Genomic DNA, 17970 nt, shown 5'->3' with positions numbered 1-17970 from the left:
TACCACGGGTTGGGTCAGGAGCACCTTAGTCTTCAGGGTGACATTTTTGCTCTTCAACACTTTGAAGAGGTCCTCTGCAGTAGATTTACCCAATGCAATGCGTCTTTTGATTTCTTGACTGCTGCTTCCATGGCTGTGAACTGTGGATCCAAGTAAAATGAAATCCTTGACAACTTCAATCCAGCCAACATAGGTCTCATAAACTACAATGTTGAGAATAAAACGATGTGAAGAAATAATTATGTGTACTGAAAAAGCAAATCTTCAGCCTCTATCAGATGGTCCGTGCTTTATTTCGTTAGGTACCACAAGCAGAAATCATCTTTCCAAAAAAGACCAGATGGTATATCAGTTATCCACAAAGCTTTAAGAAGTCAGAAAAGTTGAGAGATAGAGGATGTGCCTTTGTAATATACCTTTAACCCTTAAATAAGCAAGGTCATGTGGCTGCTGTTGATGTTACTCCTATTGAAAATAAAATATTTGCTAGGAAATCATTTTATATGCTTTCATAAATTCATTCAACAGATATTTGTTGGGTATGTACAAAATATGAGGCCCACTTCTAACCACTGGGTAGAACAGTGGATAAAACATACAAGGTCTCTGCCCTCATGGGGTTTCCATTCTAGTAGTAAAAAACTAGGAGACAGAAAATAAGCAACAGTTAATCACACATACTCACAATTAGGTGAGAAACTTACATAATACTTTAGAAGGGCTTATACACTAAAACCTGCCCAAGCCAGAAGCTATGTGAGACAGAAACCTGTCAGAGAAGGAAAACTTTAATATTTTTCACTAATTCAGAAAAATAAAAATGTGTTAAGACTGCACCCCGGCAAAGTCAGAAAATTTGCAAGAACCAGAAAAACAAGGCAGTTGCACTGAGTTCCAGCTCTCAGAGGTTTCACTGTGTATTGTCCGAAAATAAAGAGGTAGTCAAGTTCAGGGGGCAGGTTCTGTTGGGATTTGCAATTTCAGAGAGGTCAGGGTTGGCCTGTTCACTAAAAAACCAAACCAAACCAAACCCACTGCCGTTGAGTGATTCTGACTCATAGTGACCCTATAGGACAGAGTAGAATGTCCCATAGGGTTTCCAAGGAGCAGCTGGTGGATTCGAACTGCCAACCTTTTGGTTAGCAGCTGAGCTCTTAACCACTGTGCCACCATGGCTGCAGCCTCATCAAGAAGATGGCATTTGATCAAAGATGTGATGGAAATGAGCATGACAACCTCCTATTTTGCACTGTAGCAAAATGAAAAGAATCAGAAGTCCTTTGAAGTATTGAATTAGTCTTGCTTTCCTGTTCAATTTTAACTTTTTCATATTATCAAAGAGCTAAAATTTTGCTAAGAAAAACTTCTCTAGTACAAATAATATTCTGAATAACGCAGGTGACTAGCTTAGTTTTGAAAACGATTCATTCATTCATTCTCCTTCCTCTTTTCACATTCTAAGCTGTCTCTTTATATTTTGTTCTCTGTCAGAATTCTGAAATGTTTGCATCCAGAGGGCCCAATGACTAATCGTGTAGATTCTTAGAGTGACCTTCTTACACAGCTAAACCCAGGAAAGCCATGAAATAGAGCAGTGTTAACTTGTCAATACACATTAGTAGAAAGCTTACACACAAAACCTACTCCATGGTTGTTTCTATATTTAATGGCACACTGGGGATGGTAATTTCCTTTATGCAGTGATATTATAGGCAGTGATTTTGTCAGTCTTGATAAGAAAATGCAATGCATTTTACATAAAGGAGTCAAATATTTTTATTTCTATAATTTACTAGTACAAATGTTGTTGCAAATAAAAATTTTCTGACGCTGATTCTTCTGGATTAAGTTAAAAGAAAATACATTAAAAATCACTGATTTTTATTGTTTTACTTAGTTTTGGTCTTTTCATTGTAGTTACCAAAATAAAAAGCCTGGTGCTGCTTTCAATGTGGAATTAGTAAGAGACATTATTATGAAATAAGTGTTTCAACTTAAAAAAATAGAAAATGTGTTTTCAAAAAAAAAGAATCAACATTAGAAGAGAATTGTAAACAAGGAGAGCCCTTAATGGGCCCTTGTCTCAAAATTTGAAAGCCACTTATCAAAATACAAAAACCTTACATTTGAGCTCAGTTTTTCACTATGTGTTCTGCCAGAGTGGGTGGGCTATTTCTGAAGTACATGTCAGTCTTGCTTTCTAGTCCTTGGCCAAATGTGACACCTTCCTTAAAACCATGGAGAACTGTTGTGTGCGGCTCTAAATGCAAATGTGAGAATGGAATTTCACATAGCACAATTTCAAGCCTTACTATATTGGCTCTAGCTCATTTCTTTTAAAAAAAGTTCAGAAGTTGAGTTGAAAATATGCTCCACTATTTCTCCTATGTTAATAATTATCTAATATGCTTTCTTCCTAGCTTTGAGACAATGTATTCTGACTTTTCAAAATTGGGCATATGCAATGGAGTGTTACATGTGAAAGAATAACACCCCTTAAGTTTATAGATAAGCTGCTAAACCATTATATCTTGTAAACTTTGTGTGCTCCTGACACTCGATATATTGATATTATATTTTCTTGTCTTTAATTACTATGAATACACAACACAAGAACTTCTCTACAGTCATCCACTGCTTCATCTTTTATCTATGCATTTGAACTCTCATGCCTGCTGGATCAAACACTTTCATCGATGAGATGAAAAAAAAATTTCCGTCTATTATTCTCAAATTTAAAAATAAACCATTATAGTATTCTGAAGATAAGAGGCAAAAGTGCAGAGATTTCAGAGTATGCAATGAGGCCTGCATATGTCATATGAGCTTGAATCACATTACACTAAAATTAGCCCTTTGTCTTGGGAAAGATAGACTATGATGTTGTAAATATATCTCCAAAATGGTTGGTTGCAGATATCTAAAATATCAGTGTCTCATAATAAGGGAGTGAAAGAAATCCAAAGCGACCTTTAGAAGTTATTTTCGCTCCTTTATGACAGCACCTGAGTTCTTATTTCTATTCCTTTATTTATGTACAGGACATGAAATCATACTCCATGAAACTAAAAACTTCTAAGTACCATTTGTGTTTTCATAATTGCATGAGAGTTAACCTCAATGACTAATGTTTTCCTCTGAAACATTAGTACAGATTTACAATGCAGAATATAAGATTAATAGAGATCAAATACCTTCTGAAAATTAATTCTATTCAATTAAGGAAAAATACATAGGACTTCTGGTTCTTATGTTAGACAAAGGAAAAACCACAGAGTGTCTCCAAGAAGCTTTCTCTTGTTCTGTTTTATTTGTGTTTGTTTTGAGAATAAAGGAGAAGAATGATTTCCACCCTCTCTGCATCAAGAGAAAAAGGGGCCAGTAAAAGTATGTCAGATTTAATGTTCCTGGGTAAAGAGATTGAGTCTCTGGGTGGAGCAGGAGGTTAACACACTTAGGTGTGAATAAAAAGGTTGGAGGTTAGAGTCCACTCAGAGACAATTTAACACACTTAGGTGTGAATAAAAAGGTTGGAGGTTAGAGTCCACTCAGAGACAACTTGGGAGAAAGGCCTGGTGATATTCTGAATAATTAGTCATTGAAAACTCTATGGAGCATGTTCTACTGTGACATACATGGGGCTGCCATGAGTCGGAATCCAATTGATGGCAATTGGTAATAAAGGGCTATAATTTGGAGGCTAGAAAGACCCCACCCCTTCTTAGGCATAACAATGCACTGTCTTGTTATTTAGTGGTAACATCCGCTTTGCATTGCCTCGTATTCCATTGTGAATTCTTTCTACAATATATTTTCATAGGATGATACAACTGCCTTAATTTCTTGCATGAATTGTGCTCACCTGTTCAAAGTTTGTCTCTAGGTTATTTCAGTTTTGTTTCGTTTTCTATCTTTAACACAGCAGTAAAATGCCACCACCCTCCCTCCCTTCCCACCTATCCTATCTACCCCTGCCCACCAATACACAAACACACTATCAAGCAGACTCACTCCTAACGTCAAACAGAAACTGATAAGGAAAAGAAAGATGCTTTGCCTTGCCACCCAAAGGCACTAAGCCTTCACTAATCTTTCATTAATTGGTATGATGATTTTATTACGAAGCCTTCCTTCCAACCTAAGTTTCGAATGGTAGTTTCTCTTTTATATTTTGTCTACAAAGCAAAGATTTGCTACACATTTGCCTTTGAGTGTTGAAATTAAGTAATTAATAGGTGTCTTTTGTTGTTAATGAGTTTGGTGCTCCATGTCACATAAACTCATTTCACATCCAAACATGCTTGAAAGGGAGGTTAGATGTGGGATAAAGTTATTGTGTCATTCGCTCATAGTTACTCAGTTATTGGTAGATCCTGACTAGATGAGTAGGGGTCTTTTTCTTTTTGTAAAATTTCATTTATTGCACTCAGCATTATTTTAATAGTATATCTCTTTCCTCTCTAATACAATTCCTCTGTTTAATATGCATCTTATAAGCACTGTGCCTCAGCTTTCTCATCTGCAAATGAGAATAATAGTTCCTTACTGATAATTGCTAAAAGTAAATGTGATAAATTTCAAGAATATTCTTTTAAAAAAATGTTGTTCTTATTAGGTGCTGTTGAGTTGGTTCCCACTCATAGTCATCCCATGTGCAACAGAACGATATATGGCCCGGTTCTGCACCATCCTCACAATCGTTGCTATGCTTAAGCTCATTGTTGTAGTCACTGTGTCAATTCATCTTGCTCAGGGTCTTCCTCTTTTTTGTTCATCCTCTATCTTACCAGGCATGATGTCCTTCTCCAGGTAATTTTCCCTCCTGATAACGTGACCAAAGTACCAAAGAGAAAGTTTCACCATCCTTGCTTCTAAGGAGTATTCTGGCTATACTTCCAAGACAGATTTGTTTGTTCTTCTGGCAGTCCATGGTATATTCAGTATTCTTTACCAACACCATAATTCAAAGACATCAGTTCTTCCTCAGTATTCCTTATTCGTTGTCCAGCTTTCAAGAGTGCTATCAACATCTTTCCTCATGAGGCTGCTTTTACATTTTATATATATATATATATATATATATATATATATATATATATATATATATAAATTGTCTTGTTACACAATTTAACTAATACAGATTTCTTACTAAATTACAAGTACTCTTCTAGGGACTGAGAATATAGCAGTGAACATATTCTAGTGGTAAAAGTCAGGAAATAATTAAATAATTGAAGAACACATAAACCAGTTGAAGATGAGGGAAATTAATTAAAAGAAAAAAAAAAGTGTGGGAATGAGAGTTAGAGGGTGCTGAAGTAGTAGAAGTTTGTGATGTTTGGTGAGATGGTTAGGGAAGTTCTCATCAGGAAGGTGACATTAAAAAAAGCTTAGAAGGAAGTGAGGTTGAAAACCATATGAATATCTGGGGAGAGGAGTTTTATACCTGGGAAAAGAAACAGCCAAGTGCAAAGGTCCTAAGACAATAGAGTTTATGGCATATTAAAAGAACAGTGAGAAGGTCGCTCTGCTAGCAAGGAGTAAGAAAGGGAAGAGGAGTGGAACATAAAGTCATTGATAACAGTGAGGAAGTCACGTAGGGACTCTGTGCGACTCTGTGTGAACTTCTGGCCCACTGATCCAAAAGCTTGGGCCAAGGCTAAGAATTGAAAGTTGGAAAAAACAAAAAAAGGGAAAAGATTCTTGTGACATTGCACTGAGTGAAATATGTCAGTCACAGAACTATTGTATGATTGCTCAATTTTACTTCTATAATATATTGACTTGACGGCAGTGGGTAATATATTGATAATCTTCAAAAACTTTACCTTCTGATTATTTAACGATATTATCCAAGGAAGTTACTTCAGCAACAGATCTTTACAGGAGGAACTAATAATTAATCTAAAAAACCATTAAAGCTTCTAGCAATTTTATTTTATAGAGATCTGTTCTAGTGTAGCTCAACAAAAACAAATTTTCTTTTGTGATAAAATTCTCTGCTAAAAAATCTGTTTCACTGGGAAATTTTGAGAGGAAAAAAAAACTTCCTATTTTTTATTATTTGTAACTGGATTTTGGTTCCAAGTTTTTTCTCTGTTTAGAAGAAATGATATCAGTCTTAGAAGACAGTACTGCCCTAAAATATCCAGAATCCATTCTTGCCTTAGTGGCATATGCTAACTATTTGACATCCTTATATATTAGCTTTCAGCACTAAAATTGTTAACTATTCCTCTGAAAACATTATGGGATATTATCAGGTTAGAATCTAAGGCTTACTTTTTATCAGCGTTTTTGCTTGCACCTTATTTTACAGATTATTTAGGACAATATTTGTTAAGTTCAGTGTTGCTTGTTCCTTTTAATGTTCTCTATATTTTGACCACATATCTGGATTGATCAAACAGAAACTTTCATAAGTTGAAAGTTTTAAAATGCAGATATTGGAACTACCTTCAATTCAATATGACTTCAAAGGGAACAGATCAATAATCTGTTATTTGTGTGCCTTTGTTCATTCCCTTTGTTCTTCATATGAGACCCTCTATATTCACCGTCTCTCCCGCGAATATGTATTATTCAAGGCCCAGTCCACTATCAACTCCCCACTGAAGCCTTCAGTAATGTTTTTATGCATTAGCTCCATTTTTTTGATTAGGGTAGGATTATTAAAATAGTTCTACTTGTTAGAATAAACATGGTTTAGAAGTTAAATTGATAATATTGTTAATTTTTATAATTTAAAATGTTTAATATGGCCTATCTTTACTCAAAATATCAATACCTCATGCATACCCATAACTTTCTGAATTCTAATTTAAATATAGCTACATATCTGCAAATATGATATAACATGATAGCATTCATACATTTAACTGAGAGTCCAATTTGGATTAGATTACGTTAATCAATTTATTGTCCCTCTAACACATACTATTTGAAACCTGTGTATATAAGGCTTTCTAAAGTCGTATTCAGAGAGCACTAGTAAGTTCGATCCTGCAAATGTCTTTTAAAATAAATGCAGTAATAAACAACCATGTTCCATTTCAAAACCCACAGAATTCTAATGTGTTTTTTTATGTAAAAATTATTTCTGCTTTCATAATCCGTAGTTTTGATTCAATCAGATTTTTTTTTTCTCTAATAACCATTTATCCTTTGTTTCCACCACATTGATTCACAGCTGAAGGTAAGGTTGGATTTAGAGAGTTAAGTGAGATACCCAAGGGGAAATGTAGAGAAGAATGTTGGGTATGGTGTAATTAGAAATAATAAGTTATATCCTTTAATAGTTAAATGGTAACTGATATCATCAGAGTAGATGATTATCTCGTCCAGGAATTCTGCAATCTGGCTGTGCATTCAAATCCAGGGAACTTTACAAAAATGAAGATACCCTATGTCATACAGATAAAACTCATTGCCATCAAGTTAATTCTGACTCATACCAACCCTGGAGGACAGAGTATAAAACTGCCTCATAGGGTTTCCAAGGAGCGGTTGGTGGATTCAAACTGCTGACCTCTTGTTTGGCAGCCTGAGTTCTTAACCACTGTGCCACCAGGGCTTCATAATACAGATAAATAATGCAATTTACCTTGAAGAAGCCTATGCATATGTATGATATAGAAACTACCCATGTGATTTTAATGTGTAGCTAACGTTGAGAACTAGTGACTTAGATGAGATTATGGAAGGCAATTGAAGATGTGACTGAGCATGAGATCCCTCAGGAAGACCCCCCAAAATATTTCAGTTTATTTAAAAAGTTCTCACAATTTTTCCCAATTAGTGAGCTGCTCAGCCCTCTGTGAGAATTTGAGTCTGCCTCCTGGAAATGTATTATCCACAAAAGAACTCTTGGATTTGAGAAGATTCAGTATCTTATATGTTGAAGAGGCTCCCTCGATGGTGCCAATGGTTAAGCACTTGACTACTAGCTAGAAGATTGTTGGTTCATACCCAACCACACTCACCTTGGTAGACAGGCCTGGTGATCTGCTTAGGAAAGATTGCAGCCTTGAACACTCTATAGAGCAGTTCTTTCTGCACACTTGATGTAAGTTGGAATCGCTCCATGGCAACTAACAATAACAGTATATCAAAACATTATGGGTTTAGATTTGGGTTTTAAAATAATGTCCTATATTTGGATAGGAGCCCTGGCAGCACAACAGTTAAGTGCTTAGCTGCTAACCGCAAGGATGGTGGTTTGAACCTTCCCTTCTGCTCCACAGGAGAAAGACTTGGTAGTCTGCTTCCACAGAGATTATAGCCTAGGAGGCCCTGTGGGGCAGGGTCCTATAGGACCCTATAGGATCAGTGCGAGATAGAATTGACTTGATAGCACACAGCAGCAACAATATTTGGAAAGCAGCTAGTTGGTTTGACAAGTGCTGTCTTCTAACCATAGAAAGTTTAGCACAGGAAAAACTAATTTGCCTCCTCTGACATCATTAATTGACCTACTTTTCATAGGTTTAGCTCTATAAGTGTTTCCATAGAGCTTTCTAGTATCACCTTTCTGGTGAATTAAGATATTGAGCACCAAGATCGTGGCTATTGTGTGAGTAAAATGAATTCTTGTATCTGTGTTGTACATTTCCTGTATAGTCCCCAGTGCTTGCAAAAAATTACAACAAAAAGTGTTTAGAACAGCAGTTGCCTGTGTTAGAGTTTAGAAATAAAGAAACTATGCCAATGCTTAAATACAAAATAACTAAGTCAGTCTCTTGCCATATTATCTACTGGAATTTGAGAGAAGGGATTTCTCTCTGAATATGAGCTATAAAAAAAGGGTGAGAATGTGGTCAGTGAGGTATGATTTTTTTTTTATTTAAACTGAGTTGGGAAACATATCTTCCTATCTGTGCATTGTACGGAATTTCAATCACATAAAACAAACAAAACAGTATCTAATAAAAGCAATTCCTGCACTGTTTAATGCCAAGTGCATTCTCGTGAAACAGAATGAAATCACTTGCTTTTGAAAATGTATCATATAGTCTTTTAAAGGCAAATGCTGTGTCAGGCAAATGAATTGTAAGTGAAGGACCCAAGTTAAAGACTAAAGAAAAAATAAATCTTGAAATTGCATTCATGAATAGGCACCTTTTACATAAATCTTAGCCTTATGGACCAAAACCTGTGTAATATTAATATAATACACTAAAAAATGTGCAAGTAGATTATATTCAACTGAAAGACACAGGGTTTGAGCTATGTCATCTCAGTGATTACAGATACCCCTTAAATTTGATAAAATTTCTTCATGCTTGACTTGTTTTCAAGTGCTTGACCCTTTTCCTTGGCCATGTCAATTATCTTTAAGTACTTATTCACATCTGAGAATGAATATAGACCATATGACAAATATCATGGATGTTATAATATTCCAACTCGTGTTTCTTGTTAACCTATTCTAAGGATGCCTATAATATGCTACTTGTTACAAGAGCACATATTCTATTCAGATTTTTGTATTGATTACAATAAAGGTTTTATTTTTAATATTCTGACATGCAGGATTATAAAAGAAATCACAGTCATAGAAAAATGTCTTGCAAATTGTCTTGATTATTCTATTTTCTTGAGATAGTTAGGATAACATGTTTCTTTATGAAGCTTGTTTATGCAAAGTGTTGCTAAGAAAACTGAAACAGCAATGAGAATTGCTCTGTTAAGTTGCTTTTCATCAATTCATTGTGCTCTTTGATAAGTTATTTTTGACTCAGTCTCAGTTCGGAGTCATCTAATTAATAACTCAGCTTTAATTTTACAAGGGAGTCTAGCTTAAAATAACCCCCCCCCCAAAAAAAAAACCAATGCCGTTGAGTCAATTTCGACTCATAGCGACCCTATAGGACAGAGTAGAACTGCCCCATATGGTTTCCAAGGAGCATCTGGTGGATTCAAACTGTAGTTTTGTGCAGGGCATTGCTTAGGTCTTTATAATATTACCAATTGCTGTCAAGCCCTCTTCCACTCAGGAAGACCCCATACGTGTCAGAGTAGAACTGTGCATCATAGAGTTTTCAGTGGCTAATTAATAGGAAGCCCATTGCCAGACCTTTCTTCTCAGGAGCCTCCGAGTGGACTCAAACCACCAACCTCTTGGTTAGAGCATGTAAACCATTTGTGCTGCCCAGGGACTCCTCTTTTTATAAGCAATCAGATTTAATGCCTCCCACAACACTAGGACATAATGTTAATGTATAAATTCTGGGGGAGGAAACTGAGTAGCCAAGATCAAGGACATTTCCCAAAGTCATAAAGAAGTATGACGTTGCAGAGTTGGGGCTTCCCTTATATCTGTTTGACTCAAAAACATAGATTAAAAAAAAAAGTTATATGCACAGCTATATGAGCAATTTATATCTATTTTCTGCAATCTTAGGCAATCTCCTTTTTAGTTTCCTTTCTCTTTTATGGTGGATGGTAATAGTTATGACAGTTACGAGTACTATGGGGGAAAAATCAGCATTTTAATACATTCATTCTGTTCATGTGGACTCAACTGAAGTAAACGGTTTCTACCTGTGGCCCAAGATTTGAGCATCGTATTCTCAGATTGTTCTATGTTTACAGCAGGAAGATAGGATCCATCTTGTAACCGTGCCCTTCTTTCCTGCATAAAATACTTTTCAGCTATGGGAACATTTGTGCACACTTCTTCTCAGTTCAAGCATATGACCTGGGACTTTCTCAAAAGCAACATCATCTTTGCACTTGGAAAAAATAAATATACCACGTCAGTTTTGAAAGATAAATGTATGAACAAAACAGGCTTTGGGCACATTTGTGAAGACAGAGAGACTTGTTTTAGCCATGTTGGGAAGATGGAATGAGGGTTGAGAATTGTTATAGCTACATTATAAATAAATGGCTTGCAGAGCTTTAAGTCTGTGTTAGTGACTTTGAGGGCAACCATGTTCTTTCTTTGCTTCTAGATGCATAGTTATGATTCTCTCAATAACAACAACAAAAGGTAGGAGAGGAGAGGAAGGGAGGGAAGAGATAGGGAAATGATGTGAGACCAAGAGGGAAAGAGGGAAGAGGAGGAGAAGAGAGAAGACAGAAAGGAAGAATAACAAAGTTTTATGGAAGAAAGGAACATTGACAAGTAAATTTGATTAATTACAGAAACAGTAAGAGAGAGGATAGTGCATTTTATATAACAATGAAAGCTTTTTTAATTAAAGTTAGATGGCATTGCCATTTTCCTACTCTTTGTGTTTCTGTCTGGCTTTTCTATTTGTCACAGGTTAAAGGGCAATGGACCAAAACCCGTAAACCAAGCCCATTGCCATTGAGTCAACAGCTGGGGGCAATTACAGCTGAGGATGAAGAAACAGAATCCCAACTGATGATTATCTCTGGTTTCAGACTTGCTGGTTTCATCCAGATTTGCAAAGGAGAAGAACACTGCAAGGGAGAAAGGGAATTCTGAATCTGGAGAAGGAATATTTTGGGAACTACGTTAAAGAAGGCTGTTGATAATTGCAGGCAGGGCCCCTCCTCTCCTTTCTCCAGGTTGTAGAAAGTACCAAGGAGAAGCTTATTTTAACATTACCCATTGTTATCGAGTTGATTCCGATTCATAACAACCATATAGGAGAGAGTACAACTGCCCCATAGGGTTTCCAAGGAGGTGGGATCAAACTGCCAACCTTTTGTTTAGCAGCAATTGTTCTTAACCACTGTGCCACCAGGTGATTTTAGGCAGAAGAGGTTAATACCCACTTGTCAAGTTGTCTGTGCTGTAGAACATGTAGTAGAAGGAGAGAGAGGGAGCAATGGAAAAGAGAGAATATTAGGCTGGACTTCTATAAAATGCATACCAAGAACCAGTGTTTCCATGGGTTGAGAGTCAGCCACAGCTGACTTCAGATGCATCAACCCAAGCAGCTCCAAGAGTCTTCCCAGAAGTCAAACAGATTCTTCTTTGTGGCTTATGCATTGCACGAGTCACTAGAGTGTCCTGAGGCAGAAACTGATGAAGGGTGGCAGCATGTTCCCCATCAGTCCCCTCACGCACTGCAAGGCCATCTGCACCAGTGAATTACAGTCAGATTGCACAGCTGGGCACTGCCAGACAAATAGGACCCAGGCATGCTTAGCCCGTTCCTGTATAGCAAACATCTCTGAGAGGGAACCCCGGAGGAATGGAAGACTCTCAGAGAGGAATTTGTAGTTAGCGATTGAGATGATGACACATGAAGTTGACTGAATATTTACCTTAATGATAATATTTTAAAATGAGATTGATTAGAACATTCTTGAAGAGTCATTAAGTTTTCCCCTTCCAAGCAGAAATAGACTTTGAAAGAAAATTAAGATCTGTTAGACAGAATTTTAGGCTTCCCACTTCAGGTTTCATTCTTGTTACATTTATGCATAACCACATCTGGTCCACATCAACAATGCACAATATAGTACTTTTTGTATGAGAATGCAGAAATGATCATTTCGTTAGTCTTATTCTTAGAAGAAGCCTGGATCTAATTAAAAGTTTCTTGTATGTAATGGAAGACTAAATGGTGTTAAAGTCTGCTTGACTATTTTATTTTATAATTTTTAAATACGTTTTTTCCATCAAGACCACATTAGCAAGCACATCCATATTTTTTCTCCTAGGAGCACATACAGAGATGTACAACTGTGCTATGGATTAACAATAGCAAAAGACAAAAACGTTGATCTGGCACCATTCAACACTAATTTTCTCCTTAGTATTCTGATACAGTTAATGCAATGAACTATCAGCAAGTGGTTCTAAAATCAGATAGCATATAACAACCATGAAGAAATATATAGAAACTAAGTTTTTCATGTCTTATCAAGGTTAAATAAAATGCAAAATAGCAACAGAGAATACGATAAGGGATTAGTGCAGGCACAAGAGAGAGAGCTATATACCTTGACTGGCCCCACAACGTTTAGTTTCCTAACTTTACTCACATACCTTTTTCAGGTGCTATGTAAAATTTCCATAGTATGAAAATGGATTAAAAAATTTTGTCGATCTTTTCTGAGAAAGGGAAGTGTAGGTGGATTTGGATGTGTATGTACAACGTGAAAAATTCTGAGTAGCCACACTTAATTCGAATATGTGGCTACTCTTCCTTTGGATATCATATCAGACTTAATCAGGAAAATTTATATATTTAGACTTCATGCAAGTCCCTCAAAATGTCCATATGCCTAAGGTGAGGATGCACGTGCAGTATATTAACTTTTTATTTATTTGCATAGAAATAAGAAAACAGATGCAGCATATAACAAATAGAGACAAGTTCTATAAGATAAGACTGACTACAGGAAGGCTTATGATGGAGGCAATATTTACACTGGGTCGTGGAGTTTGCGTATTTTCTAATAAGGAACGTGTGTTGGCATTGTATCAACAAAGTATAGAGAGAAGACGACACAGGAGTGCATTAAGAAAACCTATACTTTATCCTAAATTGAATCGTGCATGCCCAAAAAGACGATAATAAAAATAAATGAAATTTGGAGGACTTTAAGAGACACCCTAAGATATCTGTACTTAAAAAAAAAAAAGATGCGTACTTTATCTAGTAAAATTTTAATTGAAGTGTCTCTAGTAAAGGAATGACTGAATGACCAACATGTACTTTATGAAGGATAAAGAAAAATAAGATAGCTAGAAATCAGGAAAAGAAAAACAGAGCAGGATCATGTGGAAGTGGTAAAATAGAGCAGGTGAGTTTTCAAGAGATGGATAAGTAGAAAGGGATCCAGAATATGGGATACTACACATTGCATGGGCAAATGTGCTGTAAGAGAGTTCTTTAAAATTTTAAAAAAACAAATGTGTCACTTTCATGGCTAAGGTGCACCTGACTCAGATCATGGTCTTTTCCATTGTCTCATGTGCATGTGTAAGTTGAATAGTGAAAACGGAAGAAAAAAGAAGAGTTGATGCATTTGGTCTGTGGTGTTGGCAAAGAATACTAAATATACCATAGACTACCAAAACTACGAACAAATCAGTCTTAGAAGAAACACACACAATAAAAATGTTCCTTGGAAGTGAAGACGGAGAGACTTTGACTTTCTTATTTTAGATATGTCACCTAGAAAGACTGATTGCTAGGAAAGGACATCATATTTGGTGAAGTATGGACAGGGTCAACGAAAATAAGGAAAACTATCAATAAGATGATCTGACATTGAAGATGACACAGGATCGGGCAACGTTTTGTTCTGTTGTACATAAGGGTGCCATGAGTCAAAGCCAACTGGATGGTAACTAACAACAACAACAATTCAGGCAGAGCAGTTAAAAGCACTAGAGAGAGTTTCTCAAGGGGCTCGTTGTATGAGGGGAGGGAACCATTGTGGGTATAGTCAGAATGTCTGATGGTGGAAGGGTACTTTATCTGCTTCACCCTCTTGCCTAGGACTAGCTACTCTAGGAGGAAGGTCATTTTTTACACAGACTGCTAGAAAGAAGTGGCAGTGATTGTGTTGAGAATTTGTAAATGATCTCTCATTTTGGTAGAGTAAAACAAAGAAACTAACCTTATGACTTATCTTTCTTATTTTGCCTTACTTTTTTTTTTTTTTTTTTCTTTTTGTGCTTGGTAAGTTTATATGGTAAACATAAAAATGAATTTTGCATTTTCTCACTTTATACTAGATCAGCATTTCCCAGAGGTACACTAGTGTTTTACTGGGTGCTAATAGATGTTACAAAATAAAACACATCAAACAACACTGTAACAGGAAAAATAATAGCATGCTGATGGTCAGTCAAAATGTGAAAATTGTGGGTTGAAAAACTAAAGTTTCTATTACTGACGTGCTTGCAATGCCTTTAATAAGCTGCATAGTATTTTAAATTCCAAGGAGAAAATACTCAATGCGACATTTTCCAAATATATTTTAACATGTATCTATTGTTGTTTTATTTTTAAATAGATTGTCTCATGGGGCTAGAAATTCTCAGAGCATTTTCTAAAACTAGTTGAGAGGCTTTGTGTATTTCAAGCATCTTTATTAGAAGATGTTTATGTTTGTGAGTAACTGTATGCTTACGGAGCCCTGGTGGCAGTGGATAAGAGCTCAGACTGCTATCCAAAAGGTGGTTTGCTATGAGTCAGAATCAAGTCAATGGCAATGGGTTATGAGTTATATGCTTATAAACAGCAAACTTCTGAGTATGCCACATGATAATCCCAACTATAAATTATATTTTGTATGAATTATGTAGTTGTCATTAAGGTTCATTATTTTGGTAGTACAAAAGCATATAAAACCCAGAACCCAGTGCAGTCGAGTCGATTCCGACTCATAGCAATCCTATAGGACAGAGTAGAACTGCCCCCATGGAGTTTCCAAGGAGCGCCTGGTGGATTTGAACTGCCGACCCTTTGGTTAGCAGCTGTAGCATTTAACCACTACGCCACCCGGATTTCCACAAAAGCATATATTGAACTTAATTTATAAGCAACTTTCAAAGATAACTTCAACAAAATTTTTCTTGTTCCTTAAGTCACATGCCTATCTTGATTAAATGTGTTGTGTTGGGAAATAGTTTATATAAAATAAATCAAGATCAGTTTGCACCAGTAGATATTTAGGGCAAGCCCCTTGATCAATTATTGAAAATCTAATCTTAAATGTATCCTTGAAAAAGGCAAAATAGAAATAATAGCATATCCTTCTAACATGAGACAAACTATTTACTCACTAATATAAAAATTTAAATAGAGGTGTCTTCACTTTGGGATAACCTCAATTGTACTTCCAAGTCAAAGAATATGAAATTGCCTTATAAACAGTTCTTCATACAGGGGTCAGAAAGAACTTATTCTTCACTTAGATTTTATTCTGCTCTGACATTTTCTGAAATTTATAGATGTGCCTGGGTATTTATTATATGATTACATGGTTCTCAGATAAAGATGATGCAATTTCAAAGGCAAAAAACAATACAGGCTAATTGACTTAGGATAGTACGTCTAAGTTAAAACCAGTACAGTAATAATTAATTTTATTTTCTACTGTTAATAGAAATTAATTATTCTCTGTAAACATTTTCATTTTTGTAAAAATAAAACTTGAGACAGATTTCTTATTTCTTCTGCAGGATGTTTTTGCCTTTATAATACCCTGAACCATTCATTAAAAATACAGTTTCATCCAACTCTTTAATTTGAAGAAAATTGAAAGCACAAAATATCCAACAATGGGAATGTAGTATATCATAAAACTCATTTAAATGTTCTCTTGAAGACAAGGAACACATATATAATCAAAATAAAATGAGGAAAAAAATAATTAAATCCTGTCTATGCTTCTTTGTCTTTCCTTTGCTATCATATTCCTCCACTATTATATCCTTTCTGATCCCTCTTCTCGTCTCTCCAAGGTCAAAACACATATAATTACCAAGTTAAATGTAGGGCTTTAATTAGTGCCTTATCTCATTACAAAGCCAAAGATTTTTCAATTAATTCAAAATTGAATAAACTTGACAGCTTCTATTCAGAGAGAGAACTGCTTTAAATTACTACCATGTTTTTCATTAAAGTACTGATTTATGTTCTGCAAAATAAAGCTTTGTGTTTTTAAAGATCAAATATTAGCCAGTACTCCCCCATAGAAAAAGCTGAATACCTTGGTATTAGAATATTTATTTACAATGTCAATGTCATAAGTATTTAAATATTCTATGATACTAAGAGGGATTATTCTTGCAGGTTTTTCTAGTCACTTTCCACTTCAGTTATGCCTTTTGTACAAATTTACACATTTCCAATAAACTACCAATTAAATAATTTAAAAAACACATTAAATAATATTAAACAGTTAAATAATATCATTGTACCAAAAAGAATTGATCAAATTTCAGCCATTTTAGGAGGTAACATATGATCAAAAACTGATGGTACTGAAGAAAACAGTCCAAGCTTCACCAATGTGCATTGGCAAAAAAAAGGCTCCAGGAATTGATGGAATAACAATTGAAATGTTTCAATAAACTGATGCAATGCTGGAAGCACTCACTCTTTTATGCCAAGAAATTAAGAAGACCAATCAACTAAAAGAGATCCATATATGGGCCCATCCTAAAGAGTGGTGAGCCAGTGGAAGGCAAAAATTATTGAACAATATCACACACAAGTAAAATTTTGCTGAAGATAATTCAAAAAACATTGCAGCAGTATGTGGAATGAATAATACCATTGCTGCTGTCAGATGAAGCTTGGCTGAAAGCAGAGGTTACCAGAAAGATGTTTACCTGTGTTTTATTAACCATTCACAGGCATTTGACTGTATCATAGCAAGTTATAGATAACATTGTGAAGAACAGGAGTTCCAGAACATTTAATTTTGCTTATACGTAACCTGCACATAGGCCAAAAGGCAGTGTTTGAAAAGAACAAGAGGATACTGCATGGTTTAAAAATCAGGAAAGGTGTGTGTCTGGCCTGTATCCTTTCACTATCCTTACTCAATCTGTATGCTGAGCAAATTTTCTGAGAAACTGGACTATATGAAGAAGAATGCAACATCGGGACTGGAATAAAATTTATTAACAACCTTCAATATGCAACAGAAGACACAACCTTGCTTGCTGAAAGGGAAGAGGATTTGAAGCACTTACTGATAAGGATCAAAGGCTACAGCCTTCAGTATGGAGTGAACCTCAGCATACAGAAACCAAAAATCCTCACAACTGTATCAATAAGCAGCATCATGATACACGGAGAAAAGATGGAAGTTGTTAAGGATTCCATTTTACTTGGATCCACAATCAACAGCCATGGCAGCAGCAGTTAAGAAATCAAACGATGTAATGCATTGGGAAAATCTGTTGCAAAAGACTTCTTTAAAATGTTAAAAGCAAAGACGTCACTTTAAGGATTAAGGTGTGCCTGACCCAAGTTACGGCATTTTCAGTCACCTCATATACGTATGAAAGCTGGACAA

At 35.7% G+C, this 17970-nt stretch overlaps 1 protein-coding gene across 1 annotated transcript in view; it reads left to right on the top strand.

Annotated features, from left to right (window-relative positions):
- The window catches only part of LOC126063261 (cadherin-18), a 1172813-nt gene that overhangs the window by 240739 nt on the left and 914104 nt on the right, over positions 1 to 17970 (top strand). The window lies entirely within an intron of this gene.

The sequence above is a fragment of the Elephas maximus genome, chromosome 2 (genome assembly GCF_024166365.1).
Source record: "Elephas maximus indicus isolate mEleMax1 chromosome 2, mEleMax1 primary haplotype, whole genome shotgun sequence".
Lineage (NCBI taxonomy): Eukaryota > Metazoa > Chordata > Mammalia > Proboscidea > Elephantidae > Elephas > Elephas maximus.
The sequence above is the reverse complement of the archived record's forward strand: the minus strand, read 5'-3'. Positions and strand labels throughout refer to the sequence as shown.